The sequence below is a fragment of the Mytilus galloprovincialis genome, chromosome 10 (assembly GCF_965363235.1).
Source record: "Mytilus galloprovincialis chromosome 10, xbMytGall1.hap1.1, whole genome shotgun sequence".
In the NCBI taxonomy this organism is placed as follows: Eukaryota; Metazoa; Mollusca; class Bivalvia; order Mytilida; family Mytilidae; genus Mytilus; species Mytilus galloprovincialis.
In genome coordinates, this window is record NC_134847.1 from 54,162,939 (window position 1) to 54,185,387 (window position 22,449).

The following is a 22,449-nucleotide window of genomic DNA, read 5'->3' on the forward strand; positions in this document are numbered from 1 at the left end:
TAACTTTTCGTCATAATACTACAAACTGTAACCCGATCATAAAATCGTTAGATTGTACATGTAGAAGATATAAAAAAAAAGTGTATATAGTAGCCATTACAATTGTTGACAATTACACATTTTATTATATTGCATATTTGAAATAACTTAACATTGAAGATAAATTTTCATTATAATCATAAAACAAGAAAATACAATATTCCGAAAAGAATGGAAGAAAACCTCACATCAATATTAAAATTTGGAAACTAGTTTGAGTAACCGTCTTCTCTATAACAAAAGAAAGGAAATAGTACTTATCAATTGTAGTACATGGCGAAAGTTATTCGTCATAGGTGATTGTCATCCAAAAATTGTGTGGGACATTTTTTATGGTCGGATTTAAATATATTTTGTACACATACAAGCAGACTTGTCACAGATATGATTTTAAATTTTGTTATAATTGTGTTCTTTAGCGATGTCGATGTCTGATTCTTTTAACATCGTGTTTGTAAATATACAGCAATACATTTCTGCAAAATCATTTTTAACAAATGTGTATTAAATAAATAGCGCAAAAAAAGAAATAAGTGTAATATTCCTTGCTACGCACTGTATGTTTGTGCAGTGCATTTGTCCGTATTAAAATTTCAATAATCAGTTTGCGTGGGAGAAATTCAAGGTCTTAATTCACTTGACCTTCTGAAGACCAGTCAACTTATTACATAATCTGGATCTAAATTTAAACAGACATTCTTGTACATGTAATCAGGAGACTTATAGCCTCATAATACATGTACCATAGGGGACTCGTGGTCAACAAGAAGAGGTATAATTTATCACATGTCTTCTTATAAAGTAACATTTTAACTTTCAACGTTGTTTAAGTTGATTAACATTGTATGAATGCATTTCAATTGAAAAGTATAGAAATAGATAAATAATAAGAAACTGGTTTGACTAACACCACAATAATGTATTACATTCAAATTCGCCGATTGAGTAATCTATCTATTCTTATTTCCTGTTATCCATAAAACTGTTATGGCGGTGCTCTACCTTAGGATTACATTGAATTCGCAATGAATACATTCTAAATATAAGTGTTGCTTTGAAACATCAGCCTCAACGATCTAACACACATATTGGCTATTAAAACTGTATGTATAAAATATTAGAAAAAAAATATATGATAAAAACACAAAAAAGAAATTCCACGTGTGTCATAGTAAACTATCTGTATATCAAGAACTATTAGCAGATAATTTGTTTGTTAGATATCACATACAGTATTTTGTACGTTCTAAATTAGTATGTTTGGTCGTTCAGATTAAAAAGTGCATTTACTAAAAACTCAAAAATTTTACACACTCTTACACTCTCCTTAATATCTAGTTTTACATGTTATAAACTTTACAAATAGGTTTTCTTTCCACTAAAGGTATGTCTGTCACGCACTTATGAGAACAGAATATCTTATCATATTCTTTATTAGTTGAATTGGGACATGAACCATGAGCTAGCTTTCAGTAACTGTGAATAATTTCTGAAAAATCTTTTAAGTCCTTTGATTGTTTTTCGCCGATTTATGGCTAGTATGGATGTGATCGTGTAGTGGTCCTTATTTGCGGAATGAAAAATGTGTCAAAGAGACAACAGCATGACCAAAGAGCAAAAACAGCCAAAGCCACCTATTGGTCTTCATCACAGCGAAAAAATCTCGCACCGGCAGTTTTTACATTGTCAATCACAATACATCTACTTATTCTTATAAATTGTTGTTAATAAATTACGTAGAAATGGCGTAATTGTAGACTTTTGCACTAACATTATAAATTGATATTTTTTCTGCGATTGAGTTTTCCAACCTTTGACAATATGTTATTCTTTTGAAATGAATTTTACTTATAAATTGAAAGTAACTTTAAATTAGCTTGTTTTTTTTTATTGCAACTGTCATACTAGTAAAAGGTTTAGCTAGCTATAAAACCAGATTTAATCCACTATTTTTCACATAAGGAAATGGCTGTACTAAAGTAGGAAAATGACAGATGTTTTTCACTCGTTTGATGTTTTTAAGGTTATATTTTTGCAATCGGTATTTTAAAATTTCCTTATAGTGCGTTTTTGTTTTGTTATTTAACTTTTTTTTTCGGCACGCCTGTATCTGTTTGTTTCTTTATATTTTGTTTATTACCGACACGTCGGTATTTTCCCGTCCTTTTTAAACAATATCACTAGATAATGTGTTAGAACATTAAACAGAGAAAATAAACAAAGCAATTACAGATGATGCAAAGATTTAATTTCCACCGAGGACCCACGTCTTTATATCTGTATTAAATAATCGCTTAGTGATCGCATAAGTAATCCACATGCTTTATTTGAAGAAAATGCCTTATATTTGCTTCAAAAAACAAAAGGTTGAGAATAAATAAAATGATTTAAGTTCTTCTAGGTAGTAATAAATGTGACTTCTCAACCCATCAACAATGTCAATATATAGGTTGAACATGTTGAAGAAAAGGGGAATAAATATGCAGGTTGCATTGTTAGATATCTTGGCCGGTTCTAGTTTTTAATTGGATAAATTCAGATTCTTTTAATAACTTCCAGAAGACTGACAATAACATGTTGAATCATAAACATTGTTTTTTTTTATTTAGTTCTAAAAGGTTTTGCCTTCCGTGTTGTGTATTCAAGTTGGTATATTGTTGTAACAGGTACATACTAAATATTGATTTCATGAATGACAAAAACAAGAGATAAAAAAACATTAATATTTATTTTTGTGTGAATTTGCGAAAGGGTACATACACAACATATATTGATTGTCAATTTAAAGTACATTGCGATAAGACGTGTCACGGTACTTGTCTATCCCAAATTCATGTATTTGGTTTTGATGTTATATTTGTTATTCTCGTGGGATTTTGTCTGATGCTTGGTCCGTTTCTGTGTGTGTTAGTTACATTGTAGTGTTGTGTCGTTGTTCTCCTCTTATATTTATGCGTTTCCCTCAGTTTTAGTTTGTTACCCCGATTTTGTTTTTTGTCCATGGATTTATGAGTTTGAACAGCGGTATACTACTGTTGCCTTTATTTATGTACATGTTTAGTTGTTCTTGAAAACATTTAAAAGCAACAATGAAAGATAAATCTTCTTTTGATCGTCACTGCTACAATTATTATTATTTGTTGTTTTCAGCAATCCAGCATGTTCAGTTTGAGGAACAGCTAAAACACCAAATATCTACAATGTTAAAGAAAATGATTGAAAATTCACTTTCAAATAAAAGTTTGGATTAATATCTTCTGTTGTAATTTTTTTTAATTGCCCCATGAACACCCATTTAGTTTTAGCTTCACACTGAAATATTTCCCTCTACTTTACAGGATTGACATGTTACAGCTGCGAAGATGTTTCCGTTCCCGGACTATGTAATGCAGCTATAAGATGTAATCTGACTCAGAAAGTAAGCTGATATAAAAACAAACATACCAACCTGATTCATTTATCCATTCAATTATAATATGCTTGGCTGTACACTTATATTTGGAATGGCGTCTCATTTTTTTAAATTTGAAGTTGTTTTAACGACTCTTCATTGAAACAATTTGTTGTGACATAAGATAGACAATTCTCGTTTCAAAAATATACAGTTACTCGCCATTATTTTTCTATTATGGTAAATTGTACGTCTATGAGAAAAGTAATTATGGTAATGTTGTCGCTTATATATTTTCTTTTCAGATTGGCGTCTTGGTATTTAAGATTTGGCTTTGTTTGGGATACATGAATGATATATTGATAAAAAGAAAATAACGCTTAGCATGGAATACAGATACACATCGTACATGCCTTTCTCTTTACTAATTTTGGCTGTGCTTGCATTTTCTTTAATGTTTTGTATGAATTAGATATAAAGATACATAATACACATAATAATTTCTGCAGTATGAAAAGAGAATTCAAATTCGTTGACTACAAAATCTTTGAAAATCATAACGCGTTAAATATAAATGCAAACATATTATTAATAGTTGTATATTTGTGTTTTGCAGTGGTGTGTTACAGCCGAAAACATTTATGACCGTTTTCAGTTTTCCTTTAAGTTCGGATGCGCTGGTAGTGAGGTATGGTAACTTTTTTTTACAACCATCTCTATCTTTAGCACAAATATGATTTGTTTTACAAAAAAAAACCTATTGTATCTGCTTAATAATCACCGAAACGTATAATTGTGCAAGCCAATGTTTCATGAATGGAGGTCATCACAATCCCTTCACGTTAAGAAAAACCCATGTGAAAACTCGTTGAAGCTTAAGATTAACATGGAATAATTGACCTGTTGAACAACAAATATTTGTCCATATGGGTAAAATTCTTTTATTTAGTGGCGATTTAAAGTCTCCACCCTGCATACCAGTCAATTATTTATCTGTTCTCCTTCTATAAGCTTAAAAATCAAACAAACGACAATTAATTGTCAAATTCAAAGTTATGTTAGTTTTAAACTTATGATAAAGATTTATGTTGTTCTCGAAAGATCTCATTCAGTAGGTAACATGACTAGAAATTTTGTTGACTGCAGCTTTGACAGTCCTACTGTTGAATTGAACTCAGGGTAGCGCTATTTGAAATCGATAATTAATTGCTGCTTCTGTCCTTTTTTTCGTTCTTTCAGAGAAAACAAACAACCAGATGAAAGGAAATTTGTTATTCTCAAAACATTGCATGTATCTTACTTAGTATTGCGCTGATGTATAGTAAGTCGGTACTACTTATTTAGGTTCTCGTATTGCTCTATTTGAGAATGAAATTATATTGCAAACATTTAAACATATTAAACATGTTATATGTCATTACTGAATCGTTTTATAGGAACATATATATTATAAACACGTGTCGTATTAAATAAATATACAATATAAGTGTCTTTGCTTTTTTTATCTTCTTGAGTTTTGCGATGAATAAAGGCAACAGTAGTATACCGCTGTTCAAAACTCATAAATCCATGGACAAAAAACAAAATCGGGGTAACAAACCAAAACCGAGGGAAACGCATTAAATATAAGAGGAGAACAACGACATAACACTAAAATGTAACACACATAGACAAAATCCCACGAGAATAACAAATATAACATATATATATAACATCAAAACCAAATACATGAATTTTAGATAGACAAGTACCGTGACACGTCTAATCGCAATGTGACTTTACACTCAAAAATAAGAGAAAACAAACGACACAACGTTATAATGTAATACACACAGAAACGAACTATAATATAACAATGGCCATATTCCTGACTTGGTACAGGGCATTTTTAAAGGAAAAAATGGTGGGTTGAAGCTGGTTTTGTGGCATGCCAAACCTCGCACTTTTATGGCCATGTGAAATATAACATCAAAATGACAACACAGGACTACAATATAAATAAATTGGAGAACACAATTGACAAAGAATCACAAGAACAACAGCCAACAAAAGGCAACAAGTTCAAAATTTTAATACGCCAGAAGTGTATTTTGTCCACACAAGACCTACGTGTGACGCCCTGATACAAAAGTTTGAAAGCCGAAACGAGTACAAAGTTGAACAGCATCGAGGACCAAAAAGGTTGTGCCAAAAACGGCAAGGGTTTTCTGTTCGTTACCAGAAAATCCCTATAATTTAGAATAATTTATACTTTTGCAAATAGTAAATTTTATAAAATGAATATTCAAAAGATGTACGTGATAAAACTGAAGTATTAACTAATTACAGGAAACAGCTGAAATACATTTACATAACCAGACATTTGAAACACAAAAGTAGACACGAAAGTGACAAAGGTAGACGATTGACATCAAGTGAAAAACGGTCCCTGGGTTACACATGTTGTCATGATGATCTTTGCAATAATGGAATCATCCAAACGACCAGTTATATATCCAAAACAACAACGACCACAAAAGCTACAGAAATGGTCAACATCGGTTCTGTATCCTCAACGACCGCAAAAAGTACACAAACGATTAAACAACTCCTATGGCAACCACAAACAGCCACATAAGTACTAGTAAGTAGAATGGTATAACGAGCGATTATGTATATTTTGTTCACACTGTTCTAACTAGATGCATTTCTTATGCTAGATTAAAAATATGTTGTCGAATTTTGCATCGTCTTACCAGCTCACCAATATTCCATATTCCACAATCGTCGGTTTTATATTTTTCCGTTTCAAATTGGTATCTATATACAATTTAGCTTGATGGTTTGTAACTATTTTTTGATATTAAGTTTGTTACCTCCTATTTTTACATCACTTGAAATTAGTGTTTGACTTGCACTGGCCGACATGCATTTAGATTATCCTTGAGCGCACCAGATGAAACACAAAAAAATACCAAATCTAAATCATTATCAACCGAAATACATTTTAATGTACTATTACTTGTTCATACTCGTTTTTAAAGGACGATGGCTTCAAACAGGTAGTCAATGCTTTTGATACTACAAATGGTATGACTGAAGTTTCATAAGTTCTATAGATGTATGCAGATGAAAATTGAAACTCCAGCAAGCAACGTTTATATAGAACAAGTTTCATAGCTAAGGTCAATGTGATATTGATGCCCGTGTGATTTAAATATATTTTGAATTCAAAACGGTTCCTTATTAGAGTTCCTAATAAAGTTAACATGGATTATAAGGTGTCGTCCAGACAAAGCTGAAAGGTCGATCATGGGATCCTAAATCTATAGTCATATTCCTATTCTTTATCAAATTATTATATCAGTCAACAAAACGTGAAAAGAAGCTATAACAAAATTTGAAATGTCACTATTTCAGCTGCTAAGCCATGTTCTGGAAGAGATTTTCATCAATGGAGAAATCATTGCTATTTTCTTTCAAGATTTACGTACCCATGGGGAACAGGCACAGGCAGAAAATTTGTAAGCCATAAAACAGACTAGTGACGATAAATTTAATTTTAAATAAGATATTGTAATGCATATATTGTAAGTCAAATGAAATCTTCAGAAATGTATTAAATTTTCACTTTTACTACTTAACGTCAAATCTGGAATGTATATAGTGTATTTGTTAACTGCGTACGCTTAATCGTCTGCTTATAAATTCATGATCACATTGAGACTAAAATAAAAGTCCTATCATTGGCAATTTTTGTGATGATGTAAGCGGCTGTAAGCCAACCATTTGATATTAATATTTGATTGATTGGTGATTGCATTACACTGCATTAGCACAAAAAAGCTATATCACGGCTATTCAATATTAAGACAAAGTATGGCTCTATGCGTAGAGTTCAACTGGTGATATTCTTTATATTCTTATATATTTTTGATCTTTTTATTAATATCTATTAAAATTATTCTTAAGTAATTTACTCTTTACTTCTTTTCTGTAGACGTCATATAAATATAGTTATCAATTATTCTAATGATTATAAGATTCATTATAATTTATTATTTATCACTTTACATAGTTGATACACTATTTACAAAGTACCGTTTTGTTTCAGAATCCCTGTCAAATTCGACATATGAAAATATCGGAAATACAAAACATTTATGAGCGCGATGCCATCGAACATTTACTTCGACATTGTAAGTCGGTTTTACAAGTGTGAGTTATCTTTGATGAGTTTATTTACTTTTAATAATACTTGATAAATATTGTACATTGTACCCACTTACTTGTATTTAAAGATATATTATACAGCAATATAATAATAATACACACAATGATATGAAAACACTCGACATTAGTTTGTACGAAAGGGTTTAATTACCTGTTTGTGAATCTAATCAAATTGACCAATTATTCAAAATTATAGCACGACGGAAATTAACACATCATATACACCAGGATGGATGTTTTTGTATTTGCGCCAGATGCGCGTTTTGTCTACAAAAGACTCATCAGTGACGCTTGAATAAAAGTTTAAAAGACCAAATAAAGTACGGAGTTAAAGGGCGTTAAGGACCACCAATTTGTTTGACTAATACAACTAAGGTTATCTATTCCTGCATCTTCGCTAGCCAAGGGTTACGATCCACTCCCGTTCTCTTCACCCTTGACAGATTAAGCCAACATTTGTGGAAACAATGTTGCGCCATCTATCGGAAGATTAAAGTCACGCCCATTCGGAATACAGTATTCTTGACCAATGGTAGCACTTGAACTCTTCTATTTAGAGGTAAAAGCCCGGTAGCGTCTATATTCTACACACTTGGTAAAGCCGGAAAGGAAAATATACGTCAACATTCATGCATTTGGGCATGAAACATACACTTCTATAAGTTGATTAAAAACATTCAAGTTGTCACTAAATATAGTCGTATGTTTAGGAATGTAAAGACTTGTTGCACAATAAACACGTGGCAATTGTTTACAGTTGTTCAATAAACACGTGGCAATTGTTTACAAACACTTTTACATTTACACGTGATCCATCTTCGCTAGCCAAGGGTAACGATCCACTCCCGTTCTCTTCACCGTGAAGAGAACGGGAGTGGGTCGTAACCCTTGGCTAGCGAAGAGGCTACTCCTGTGGTGAAAAGTCGTAGTATTTCAAAAATATAATGTTTTGTAAACAGTTAATTTATATTGATGACTATATCAATGATAATTCATGTCAACACAAACTTGCTGAATACTGGACTTGTAATACCCTCAGTTCTCTGTTTTGACATTTTAATTGGCGTTTGAAAAAGACGCTGAAATTAAACCTTGTTGTAATAACGATAAAAGCTAAATTTAGGAAAAATAATTTTTCCCATTAGTCACAAAGCTAGAAAAATTAAAGAACCGTATTATCACAACAAAGTAAAATATCCATGATGTAAATCTTAAAATTCAGCATACATAACATGTCAAACTTGAACAAGTAAGAAACAAGACTATTTATTTACACAGTAAACATGACAATACAGTAAAAACTTTGAAATTGTGAATATTGTTCTCCTAAGTAATCATCAAACTAATATCAGATAAAAATGTAACAATGTTACAAACAAATCAACCCAGGGTACATTATATACTGATCAAAATTCATAAACCTTAGTGAAGATCTATATATCGTCAAGAATTGACAGGGTATATTTATATCACGAATAAGGAGATGTGGTATGATTGCCTATGAGACAACTTTCAACCAGAGACTTAATGTAGTAGCCTTCAAAAAAGAACAAAACCTGTAAAACATAGCAAGGTATGAAAGACCCGTCCATATAAAAATGTTATGAGTCCTTTGCAGACGTAATGAGAATCTAGTGTACCATCTTTTGTAGCATGTTGTATGGTTTTATGATTATCTGAAGTGTTAGTTACTTTTCTAACAGAAACTACAGTAACATAACTGGAGTACATGATAAGCTTTACAATCAATAAAACGATAGACAAAATATAGATATGGGTTTATTTCATATAAAAATTAAAAAAAAAGAAAAAAGAAAGGTTGAAAGCTCAATAACTATTTCCTGTTTAAACGTATTTCACGTAATGTATCTATACATTTACATCAAGGCTTTAATTACACTCGAATTATTTGCCCAATACTAGTTAATGTTAAAAAAAACGCCAAAGCGTTTATAAAGCAAAACACACACAGAAAATAAACACACTTTCTATACGCAAGTGCAACGTAAACAATCAGGCATTGTGTATTGGATTGGAACTAATAGCGATTGAGAGTTTAGTTCACACAAAGTGAGTTTATCGTTTGATGTTGATACTATCAAGTATTTACAATGTTCATTCCCATTTAGTCATAAATATATGATCTTATAGACTTCTTTAGTACGGCTGTACTTCGACCAACATCGAGTTGAACTTTGATAAACCTAATTAACAAGTTTAATGAACCGGAGTAACGCATGGCTAGAGATCGTTTTTAGATTATATAATACTATATAAAATTGAGAATGGAAACGGGGAATGTGTCAAAGAGACAACAACCCGACCATAGAAAAAACAACAACAGAAGGTCACCAACAGGTCTTCAATGTAGCGAGAAATTCCCGCACCCGGAGGCATCCTTCAGCTGGCCCCTAAACAAATATATACTGGTTCAGTGAAAATGAACGTCATACTAATTTCCAAATTGTACACAAGAATGTTTTTTTTTTTTTTTTTTCTTTGATTGGTTTTTAAACTTGCTTTGGTCACATTAATATGTATTTAAGCCTGTTTATCGGGTAACCCTTAAATTCTGGTTTAGGATAGTCAATTTAAAAGTTTTGATAATGAAGTTTTTTATTCAAATGTATGCTCTGTTCGTAAATGTATTTCGATGCACATATCAATAAGGGTCATTATAATGTGGAAGAAATAAATATTAAACCATTCCAGCATCGAACTCGTAAAGCCTACAGGTGACTGATTTTCAGATTTGAATCGAACTGCGACGTCGGCAGCACACTTTCTGGCATCAACTATTCCAATAGCTCTCTGATGGTCATTTTTGGTGAGTCATGGTCGACGCCTATGGACTTCTTTTAAACGTTAATGACGTTTTTTTTTACCAATGGTGTGTCCCTGAACCTCAATGAAAAGTACATTTCAAATTTCGATTTAAAAGTACAGATTTTCAAGGTAAAACTTCGATTACACGTGCAAAGATAAAATCGCACGAAATCAATCTCGCGAAAAAAAGTAAACCTCTTCAAAAAATTACGTGTAGACTCAAAGATTATATCCATTATGTTTAAATATTTGTTTAGCAAAAACAAACAAAAACAAAAATTGAAAACCTCTTTTACTGAGTATAATTATGAACATTTCTATCCAATTATGTATCTTACTGGCAGAGAGCCAATTATCAATAAGAGTGTTTGTTGTTTGTCGTTCTGTTTTGTTATTTTGCATGAATCAGGTCTATGATTATATTGTTAAATATTCATAATTTATCATCAAGAGAGTTTTCAAACGTTAATACAATGAGTTTGTTCATTGTTAAGGTTTCTTAATTATAAATAAAGCAAATCTATTTAAATCTATCTATCAAAGGTATCTAATTAAACAATATCTGATATAGGAAAACCCACGTCCATAATGATGATTAACTTTCGACTATCCAATAAAATGATTTGAATAACTGAGTATACAATTCAGAACTATTAAGAAACAAATTATCACAACATCCATCACAAAACAATATTTAAAATTCGAAATGAACGTTTGCTTTTTTATAATTTTTGCAAGAACAATCCTGGCGCTCGACTTTTCTGGAAATTCCTTTTCTGTTGAATATAACCAACGTATCTCCGAAGATGGATATCTTTATGAAACTGAATCTGGTGCATCGATGATCAGCTGTGCAGATAAATGTTCTTTGGAGATAAATTGTTATGTAGCCAACTTTGATACCAATTCTGAAACATGTTTTCTTTATATGTCGGGAGGTTGTTATTCTGAACAACAATATGAACAAGGTTGGATAACAATACGCCGAGGTTCGTATCTTGTAATACAAACCATAATTTTTCTAGTGTTGATTTTAGTAGATTGATTGAAGTACGCATTTGTGTATGCAGAGTTTAATGAATCTATACGTTCCTATGTGTTGTTATTTGATTGTAGAATGCGTTATATTTAATTCATTTCATGTTTAGTGTAGACCAAAGAACGTATAGATTAAACAATGCGGAAAACAAGCTAAGAATCACATTCTAGAAAAAAAAAAACAAAAAAAAACACAATGACCGATTGATGTTGGACAAATTTTTGGAAATAAGTGGTGAAGAAAAATCCGGATAAATTCATTATGCAGTGTGCAAATGTCCAAACGTGGAATTTTCATGAAGAAAACAATATAAATAACTGGTGTGATAATAAAATCAGGTTAAATCTGTTACATAGTTGTAATAGGCAAATTGTCAACAAATATGAATTTTATTGACACGATAAATTATCGTATAAAGACAATTGCGAATTATGTACTTAATAATGCCTTATAATTTCCAATGTAAAAATATCGGAAATTGATGAGACTGTCATTAAAGTGAGAGGGTTAGCGCTATAGAACCAGGTTTTATCCATCATTTTCTACATTTGAAAATGCCTGTACCAAGTCAGGAATATGACAGGTTTTGTCCATTCGTTTTTGATGCGTTTTGTTATTTGATTTTGCCATGTGATTATGGACTTTCCCAATTGATCTTCCTCTAAGTTCAGTATTTTTGTGATTTTACTTTTTACCACTTGGTTTTTTTCGAATGTTTTAAAATACTATCAAATAAAACAACGAATTACTAAATTGCTAAACACAGTTGTAAATAACCTTTTCAGAAAAGATATATTTGGATAGAACATTCTGGATGATTATGGAATTTTGGAATGCATTAAACTTTTTGTTTATGTTTGCAACACAGATGTTTTAGACGTACACGAAGCATGTGTCTGTCGAAAAAAACTGTTTATATTTGATTGTGGTTTTTACTATAACACTTTAATAACCTCCTGAATGCCATTCATTTCCCGGTTTATATACTTTTTCTCAAGATTATAACTGGTTTTGTCTACTTTTGGTAGATACCTTATTTGAACAGACAATGTGTTGGCTATTTTTTTTTTAATTTTGTGTTCGACAATCTAAGTACAAAAAATTTCTTTCGACTAATTGCTAAATAATTCTTATTCTTATCTGAAATTATAGTTTTTTTATAATATTGAATATTGTAGAACAGGGAGATAGATTTGACTGGAGTCCATGGAGTAAGTGCTCAAAAACTTGTGGAGGAGGAAAAAGAACCAGGTCACACCAACACGCTAACATTGAGAGTACCGAAAACGTAACTTCTGTAGAGGGTTGTCATTGTTTTGGTTGCAATGATACTGGTGAGCATTTTTAAAAAAAACCATCATATACGTCAGGGTCTTATTTCAGTAGATAGCTCCTAAACCAATCATTTATATCAGCAGGTGGTTGTGAAACACACGAACGTCGAAAACCTCAGTTTAAATATTTTTTCATAAATTGAAGAAACTAAAGAAAAGATGAGTAAACAAACACATTATTTTTAGGATAGCGTTTTGTTATATCAAAGTTCGGTTAAAATCTAAATTACGTTTTTCCTAGAGGTTCTTAATGTTTTCTATCTTATTCTTATTTATTTCCGTTGACAAAAATAGTCTTTGAGAGAATATTTTTCAACTTACCCCCATTTTGTTTTGTCAATTCTTTACGACTCCTTTGTCTCGACACATATTCTAATTTTAATCAAGGGACTTATAAAGGAAAACCAAATGGGACTTATAAAGGATAACCAAATGGGACTTATAAAGGATAACCAAATGGGACTTATAAAGGATAACCAAATGGGACTGATAAAGGATAAACAAATGGGACTTATAAAGGATAAACAAATGGGACTTATAGAGGATAACCAAATGGGACTTATAAAGGATAACCAAATAGGACTTATAAAGGATAACCAAATGGGACTTATAAAGGATAACCAAATGGGACTTATAAAGAATAAACAAATGGGACTTATAAAGGATAACCAAATGGGACTTATAAAGGATAACCAAATAGGACTTATAAAGGATAACCAAATGGGACTTATAAAGGATAAACAAATGGGACTTATAAAGGATAACCAAATGGGACTTATAAAGGATAACCAAATGGGACTTATAAAGGATAATCAAATGGGACTATTAAAGGATAACCAAATAGGACTTATAAAGGATAAACAAATGGGACTTATAAAGGATAACCAAATGGGACTTATAAACAATAACCAAATGGGACTTATAAAGGATAACCAAATGGGACTTATAAAGGATAACCAAATGGGACTTATAAAGGATAATCAAATGGGACTTATAAAGGATAACCAAATGGGACTTATAAAGGATAACCAAATGGGACTTATAAAGGATCACCAAATGGGACTTATAAAGGATAACCAAATGGGACTTATAAAGGATAACCAAGTGGGACTTATAAAGGTTAACCAAATGGGACTTATAAAGGTTTACCAAATGGGACTTATAAAGGATAACCAAATGGGACTTATAAAGGATAACAAAATGGGACTTATAAAGGATAACCAAATGGGACTTATAAAGGTTAACCAAATGGGACTTATAAAGGATAACCAAATGGGACTTATAAAGGATAACAAAATGGGACTTATAAAGGATAACCAAATGCAACACAGTTTATCTTTGCCTGGGGGATTTTATTTGTCGTTTCTTAGGAAGTGTTTATTTATCAAAGGGGATCACAAATAACATTATAAAAATCATGTCAGTTTATCTATGGCTAGGGAATTTGAGCTTTTAAAATAATATTAAAACATCATCTATGTTTCCAGCTCTCAACTGCAATGAATGGAAAACAAAGGGCCTAGTGGATAGTCAAACTGTATTAATTGAACCAATTGCATCTAACGGTGTTAAATTACAAGCTGTGGAGATTAATTGCTATATGGAAAATGGAGTTGGAGTAACTAAAATAGGTATGTAAATAACTAAAAGATCATATAGTCTCACATAAGAAACAATAAGTTTTCCTTTTTTTACGTCAACCATCCAATTTATATTTCATAAATACCACAATCTCTACAGTCTTTAAGATCAAAGTAAAATAAGCATTTTTTTCTGACAGGCCATGGTTTTATCAAACAGTTTTTTATATATATTTTATTTATACTGATTAATATATTTAACGAAGATATCATCGTTTAATTGGTTCTTGGGCTTTCAACTTAATTTCACAAACTGCAGTACTAAGCGTTTTTTTGTTTTTTTTGTTTTTTTTGTTTTTTTTTCAATTTTTATTTAAGTTTTAGGTTTTCTCCTCCAGAGCTAATCTGATGAGTGTTATAAATTCTTTATATGGTGATTTGTGACAGTACTGTCCAAAGTGTGGAACTTTTTCAGCGTTAAAAACAGGTGTTTTTGTTCGGTTTCAACCTTCCAGATCATTGGATTCTTGACAAAAGGGAGGATTTTCGTCTCAAATTGTTAATTTTCCTTTTTTGAGTAATGATTTTCTTTGGCACCACCATACTGTGCTTATATTTTCTATCTTGTTTTCTATGTCCGTGTTTTTTTTGTCTTTAATGTACACAATCTATGTATTACTGATAAATAAGCCTGGAATTTCGTTACCATAAATTACTTAAAACCTTTATTTCATTCTATCATAGCTATAACTTTTGATTTTAAAAGTCGATTGTACATGCAAAAACGGGACAGCACATCCTAATTTTTTTTACCGTGCTTTGCAATTTAGATACGACCGTTATAAATTTATCGATCCCTAAATAAACCTTTACTAAATTGTTACATATTCAACGCTGTAATCAGATGCTTAAATCTTGATTTTATTGGTATTTAAATTTGATGCTGTAGTCAGTAAATCAAACCAAACTATATATCATTAATAATGCTTATGCACTTTCATGTTTTTCTCTGATTCTTCATGTTGTCATTACACAAAAAAAATAGTTGTCTCATTACCATTCATATGACATCTTCTTTTTCGTATTTAACAAATGTCTAGAACTGAAAGCTGAATTCTTAATTGTTTATAATCTACGTTAAAGAATTCTTGATGTTTCCAGATCACGATGGAGAGCGAGATGTGTATGTACATGGCTACGAGGCACATGGATCCTACAGTTTTAACGTCACATATAATATTTCTTTCGAGCACGTTGTTGCCATAATAGATTCATCAAAGTTCTGTCGACAGTTTGTACGCTGGAAATGTTTTAATGCTCAAATGTGGGATATAGGAAGAGAGAAGTGGAATACGTACTGGACAAATCGAAGCACAGCCTACTTAGCAACCAATGAGTACAAACCTCCATCTTTATTTTTTCACGGATCTGAAGAAAAGAGAATTTGTGAGTGTGGAATTTCTCAGACATGTCAACAGAGCAATGTGCTCTGTAATTGCGATATCAACGATAACATTTGGAGATCTGACGAAGGATACGTCACAAATAAGGATGCTTTGCCAATAGTCGCTTTCTTTGCAGGGGACACAGGTAAGTAATACAGTAACTAAGCAACGATATTTAATCACCACAGGCAATTGATTAAATTTTCATGAGAGTTCATGATGCATCATATTTATCTTGGTAGTCTATATTTCTTTACACAGAAAATAGCATCAACAATTGTTAAAGATGAAGATTTCATTATATAATTTCACGTTACTTTCCGAAAAGATACAAAAGGTCTGTGCTATTCATTTCAAGACCAAAATTACACATTGCTAAAACTAATCACTTGGTGAAACTACCAACACATGTAGGAATCATGGCGATTAGCACGAGTTAATTAGAAGATAATATATATATATATATAGGAATATGTGCCAATGAGACATCTCTCCATTCAAGTAACAATTTGCAAAAGTAGAACAATCTTTGTATACTGAATATACTTTTAATAGAGGTCGGTCATTTAAAGACGTATCAATCGTATCATATACGTCGACGAATCCGTATCTGTACCAAAAAGCAGTATGTGATCCCGAGTTTTAATTTTGTGTACTTTCAATAATGCAAATGGGCGACTGATTAATTTTCAATGCAGAAATTTACAAAACAATAGGAAATATCGAGTTTTTTGTGGAATATATAACCCGTCTTTTAAAGATATTCCGGACAGTTGGAACAGTTTATAGGCATGATAGGAGAGAATATGGTAAAATTGTGTGTGAACTTGTGCTCACGTAGAACGAAATTGTTATTTGACAAATAGAGTGATACTCAGTACTTTTCTATTACCTTTACGATAACATCGCAAATGAACAATATTCAAAGTTCCTTACATGAATATAAGTAGTACATTTGATTTTTTTTGGGTGTTTTTTCATGTAAGATCTTGAAAATAGATTTGTTTAGGATTGTGAACAATATTCGTGTACCTGCACTACATTGACTCCCTTTTAAGGGCATGTAAAAGTTGTTTATAGAACCTCTTTTTTTTTTTACAAAACACCACTATGACAAATATTTAAGGTATATGTTTGACTGCTTCAAAGAGATTCCAATTACTATTTTTTTAAATGAAGCATGGTCTTATTAATAAGCTCGGGATCACACATTATTTTTTTTATATATCTGCAGATGCGGATACGTCAACGTATACGATACGGTTCTATATGTAAGTATAGAAAGTCCCTGATTCTGTCTACTGTTTTCTTTGAAATGTTTACTATTTAAGGAGTCACACCACTTGCATATACATTAATAAGTAAAACATGCTCAACTTCATCTAAAATTACCTCGACCAAAAACTTTGACCTGAAGCGGGACAGACGGACGGACGGACGGACTGACGACCGAACGATCGAACGAACGCATGGATGCACAGACTAGAACACATAATGCCCATAAATGGGGCATTAAAATTTATGGTCCGAAGGGAAAATAGTGATTTGGCAAAAATGAAAGTAAGGTAGAGATTAGAGGGAGGCAGGACCTTTTTCGGGGCGTCTACATATAAACAGTTACATTTATTTCATGTTTGAAACGGTGCAAATTTTTAATTTGATTTTACTTTCACCAAAAGAAGCATTGTAGCAAAGGAGAAGAATAATTGTGGTCTGAGGCCAAAAACACGAAAATAATTGAATTTAACAGAAAGGAAACAAATATTGGACATTGGAAACTGGGAGATGGCTTTCAATTATTGATACCTTTTATGAAATTCTCCATACATAATATCTTTTACAAACAAAATCATCCTACAACAGTTCACAAGCTGTATATACCCGCGATTTCGCGGCTGTGTTCTAGTATGAATTTAAGTGTTGGCGAATATGTTTAACTTGAAACTTCCGATTTATTGGTTTACCTAGAACTTTAAATAAAAAAAAAACTGATATTACACAAAATACATGTGTACAAAATGCAATATAGGTAAACATTAGTTTTCAGCATATCTTAAGTATTGGTAAAAAATAAAACGCCTAATTAAACAACTTTCCCTGAATGACTAAAAAGATAAGACTTATTCATTATCTGTAAAATTCGTAGCCACTCAGTTTGATGATCCTTCACAACTTATTCACTTAAGATTTTTGTTGCTTGCTATCTTTTTTTCCGAAATCATCTGACACACACAAAATATATACATATACAAATGTATATTAATTTATGAAAAATTGATGAATTGATGAATATGCTTAGTATACGTTGAATTAATCAGAAACCAAATACCACAAAAAGTATCTTCCTGTCAAAATACGATCTTTAGCAGTAGAAAAGGGCATGGTTTTTCACTTGATTAATTTTCTTTCGCGACAATTTTCGTCAAGACAATATATTGTTCGCCACTTTCAATTATTTCTAGCCAACTAACGATTATCCCACCCCTTCACAAAATGTAATCGGTTTGTCCCATTGTTGTGTATGATTATTTTACAAACATGGCTTTTTGTTATTCTACATTGTTTTGAATAAACACTAAAATTTCACTTTCAAAAGATTAAAAATATTGATTATTAAATCGTACTTTTTTTACTTCTGGAAACACAAGATCCATCTTCAACAATTAAGTTTCTTGGATAAATATTTTCCCATCTGAGTGTAGTATAGAAAGAAACAAAAGTCAGAGATTTTCCTTTATAATTGAATTTATTTCTCTGTAGCAAAATTATTTCTTTTTTTCCTGCACCATTGTCAAAAGAAAACAAGTCGCGACGTAAACATATGCTTGAAACACGTGTGTTGCAAAGATGTAAATAAATCATTGAGGTAACACGTGATGCCATGTCATCACACCATTTCGAAAAAAAAATCAATCAATACCAATAAGTCCTTTGTTTCCTACAAAAATAAAATACACTCAATTGGTTAATACTATTCATTTTCTGTCAAAGTCGTTTGAGTTTAAGGTGTATAACGAATATTGTCTGATCAAGCAAATTCGAAAAAATCAAAAAAACAAACAAAATGGATGAAATCGAATTGTTATATTTTTTTTGGCCAAATTCTTCGCAAGTAATGTATTTTAATCGCAACAATTCTATTTTTCGCACAATGCGAAAATGACGCCATCGGAGACCATTGACTGGGGCCTATACAGTTTTTATATTCTTTATTTTCAGTATTTTTAAAATCATTAAAACGACATTATTTAATACTTTGGGGTTTTTTTTTCAGGAAGTTCCCAGGAAAAAGGTGAACATTTCATAGGCCCAATTGAGTGTTATGGGACTGCCTAGTATTATATCGAGCAGTCGGAAGCAGTAATACAATCCTTGGCAACAATCAAGTCAACTTTACAACAATTGTGCATGTTTCATTTCAAAAAGATGATGTTATTCCTTTATTTAATGATTATATAGATTTTATGACACTATCCCCCTTTTATTAATCTGTTATTTCAAATGTTCATGTTTAGAATATGTTTTCACATTATATAGAGATACAACTGAATCATTTCATAAAAGACAGAGAAATAATTGCCCAACAATTGAAACTGCTTCATGCAATTTTTTTAATTATTAAACATTTAATGTATTTTTTACATGTACAATGACAACTATCTTAAGCGGAGTCTTGGTGAACACAGGGTCTTTGTAATTCATATTCAGCAATCATAAGTGAACCTGTTCATACTAAAGGTGTGAGTTCAAACCACGCACATGGTTGGTGTGTTTGATTCGGATCTTTATTGACAAAGATTGCTAATTTTCCTGCTGAATGTTGATGTGTCACGCTGTTTAGTTTGTAACCTGGATTTTATTTTCTCTCAATCGATTTATGACTTTGAATAGGGTAAACTACTGTTGCATAAATTAAACACAAGAATGATAGATATTCTACTTAACTGGTAATATAAATTAATGCAGTAACACATGGTTTATATGTAGCAATGAAAACATACAGACTGGCAAACGATTTACTGCTGAGAGCAATGTTTGAAATGCATAACTTCAAAAATGGGCAGATATTTAAAGAAGACAATATTTACTTTAAGTTTAAACATATTTATTTATAGTGGATTGGGAAACAAGTTTTGCAACTTATATTAACCCCTTTCCACTTTGCGGGTGCGAATGCTGCCTTGTAGCGGCGTTAGCCTACTCTTTTTCGAAAACTACAAGGGTGTCTTTAACGTGTAAGAGATATAACTCTCTCTTAACACGGGTCAGCCATTTATTGTCCCCTTCCGCCGGACTATCACCGGTTCCTCAAGAAGACTATACTCGCAAATGATGTCAAGGGAGAGCCGAAAATTGAGTTTCTGAAATTTTCATCTCGAACGAGAATCGAACCAGGAACCTTTGTGTTAGTAGTCTGATGCACTAACCACTAAACCATTTGACTTAAAATGTGTTTTCATCATACTTATAGCACCGCGGGAATATTATCAAGTTGTGATTGGTTTAACGCCGTCACATGGTGATCTCCTAGGGGTCTGTATGGAGTTAGTAAATTTCCTAGGGGGTTCATGACGTCACATCTATTATTTGTTTTTTGTGTTTCATTGTATATTTTTCATCAAAACGCAACAAACAATGTCCAGCGTGCGATACATTCGTTATACGGTTAACTACTAAACCCTACGAACCAAAGAGGATGAATATAATCGTCCTCATCCCCTCTGGATTTACTAACCCTCCATGGATCCGTAGGGGGTTAGTAGCGAAAGATATAACTTATAATATTTGTATAAAGTGAATTAATTGGTAATTAAAATATAAAAGCGATTGTTAATCGACGTTCAAATCTCATAACTTGATTACGATGAGCTCGAGACGAATCAAGGTAACAGAGGGAATCTCATAACTTGATTACGATGAGCTCGAGACGAATCAAGGTAACGGAGGGAATCTCATAACTTGATTACGATGAACTCGAGACGAATCAAGGTAACAGAGGGAATCTCATAACTTGATTACGATGAGCTCGAGACGAATCAAGGTAACGGAGGGAATCTCGTCAAATCTCATAACTTGATTACGATGAGCTCGAGACGAATCAAGGTAACGGAGGGAATCTCGTAACTTGATTACGATGAGCTCGAGACGAATCAAGGTAACGGAGGGAATCTCGTCAAATCTCATAACTTGATTACGATGAGCTCGAGACGAATCAAGGTAACGGAGGGAATCTCGTCAAATCTCATAACTTGATTACGATGAGCTCGAGACGAATCAAGGCAACAGAGGGAATCTCGTCAAATCTCATAACTTGATTACGGGTGCAATCAACAGTTTTTTACGTGACGTCATTCTGTAACAGGGCATGTAATAGTGGACCCATCATGCAGAAGTCAGATATTCATAGTTATATAGATATCTATACATCAATGGAAAGATAATTCTATGAACTTTCTGAATAAATAAAAAAAAATCCAACATCTCTTGTTTAAACATGCAAATTGGTACAAGTTATCAGCTGGAAATTAGGCATTTTCCCCCTAAAAAACCTTAAAAACAGACCACCTTTGGACACACGGATCAGTAACCTGTGCATATATTTGAGATTTCTTATAATATGCATTTCGAAGAGCTTATCCGTCTGATTTAAGAAAATGTAGTTTCAGCCTACGTTCGCCTGCTCCGAAAGGAGCTATCTTACCTGACAAATCAAAGTGCTTTTTGCAACAGGTGAAAATCAGCTGTTTATGGAGTTTCCTCCCATATAGTAGGAAGTCACAAAAACATTTTTTTTTTTTTAAATCTTGACAAAAGTGGCATTTTAATTGAACTTCAATATATGTTTTTCACATTGAACATAAAAAACAATCAACTTTTTCATTTAGTGGTATATAAATAGCAGGGAATTCCATCAGTATGTAAATCTCACTGGGGAAATACCCCTAGTTTTTAGTGCGAAACTGTTTATAGCACCCTACGATGAGCTCGAGACGAATCAAGGTAACGGAGGGAATCTCGTTCAAATCTCATAACTTGATTACGATGAGCTCGAGACGAATCAAGGTAACGGAGGGAATCTCGTTCAAATCTCATAACTTGATTACGATGAGCTCGAGACGAATCAAGGTAACAGAGGGAATCTCATAACTTGATTACGATGAGCTCGAGACGAATCAAGGTAACAGAGGGAATCTCGTTAACTCTAAAAAGAGTAATATCGGGTTCAATATGACTTATTTCGATTGAGAGAAAATAAAATCCAGGTTACAAACTAAACAGCGTGACACATCAAAATTCAACAGGAAAATTAGCAATCTTTGTCAATAAATTTATTTTTACATGAAGCTATGGCTGCTAGGTTTATTTTATGAAACTGTTTATAAAACACAAACCTTATACAAGATACCTTATGGTTTCAATTGTTTGAGTAGAGTTATCTACACCTTTACCGATATTTCTTTCTGTCGTGTGTTTAGTTTTCTGAAATGGTACATATTCAAGTTCTGCTTGTGTTGCCATCTCTACACTTTGATAACAAGACCTCATTTTTTCATCAACCCTAGTTGGTGTTGCATCTAGTATC

At 32.1% G+C, this 22,449-nt stretch overlaps 1 long non-coding RNA gene across 1 annotated transcript; it reads left to right on the forward strand.

The window, feature by feature from the left end:
- Positions 1-4,328: 4,328 nt before the first annotated feature.
- Positions 4,329-19,459, forward strand: LOC143047858 (uncharacterized). Its single transcript, XR_012969680.1, has 10 exons — positions 4,329-4,751; positions 5,759-6,053; positions 6,830-6,933; positions 7,524-7,608; positions 10,393-10,469; positions 11,207-11,457; positions 12,686-12,841; positions 14,329-14,472; positions 15,583-16,011; positions 19,141-19,459. It is a non-coding gene; the product is annotated as an uncharacterized LOC143047858 (long non-coding RNA).
- The last annotated feature ends 2,990 nt before the right edge of the window (positions 19,460-22,449 follow it).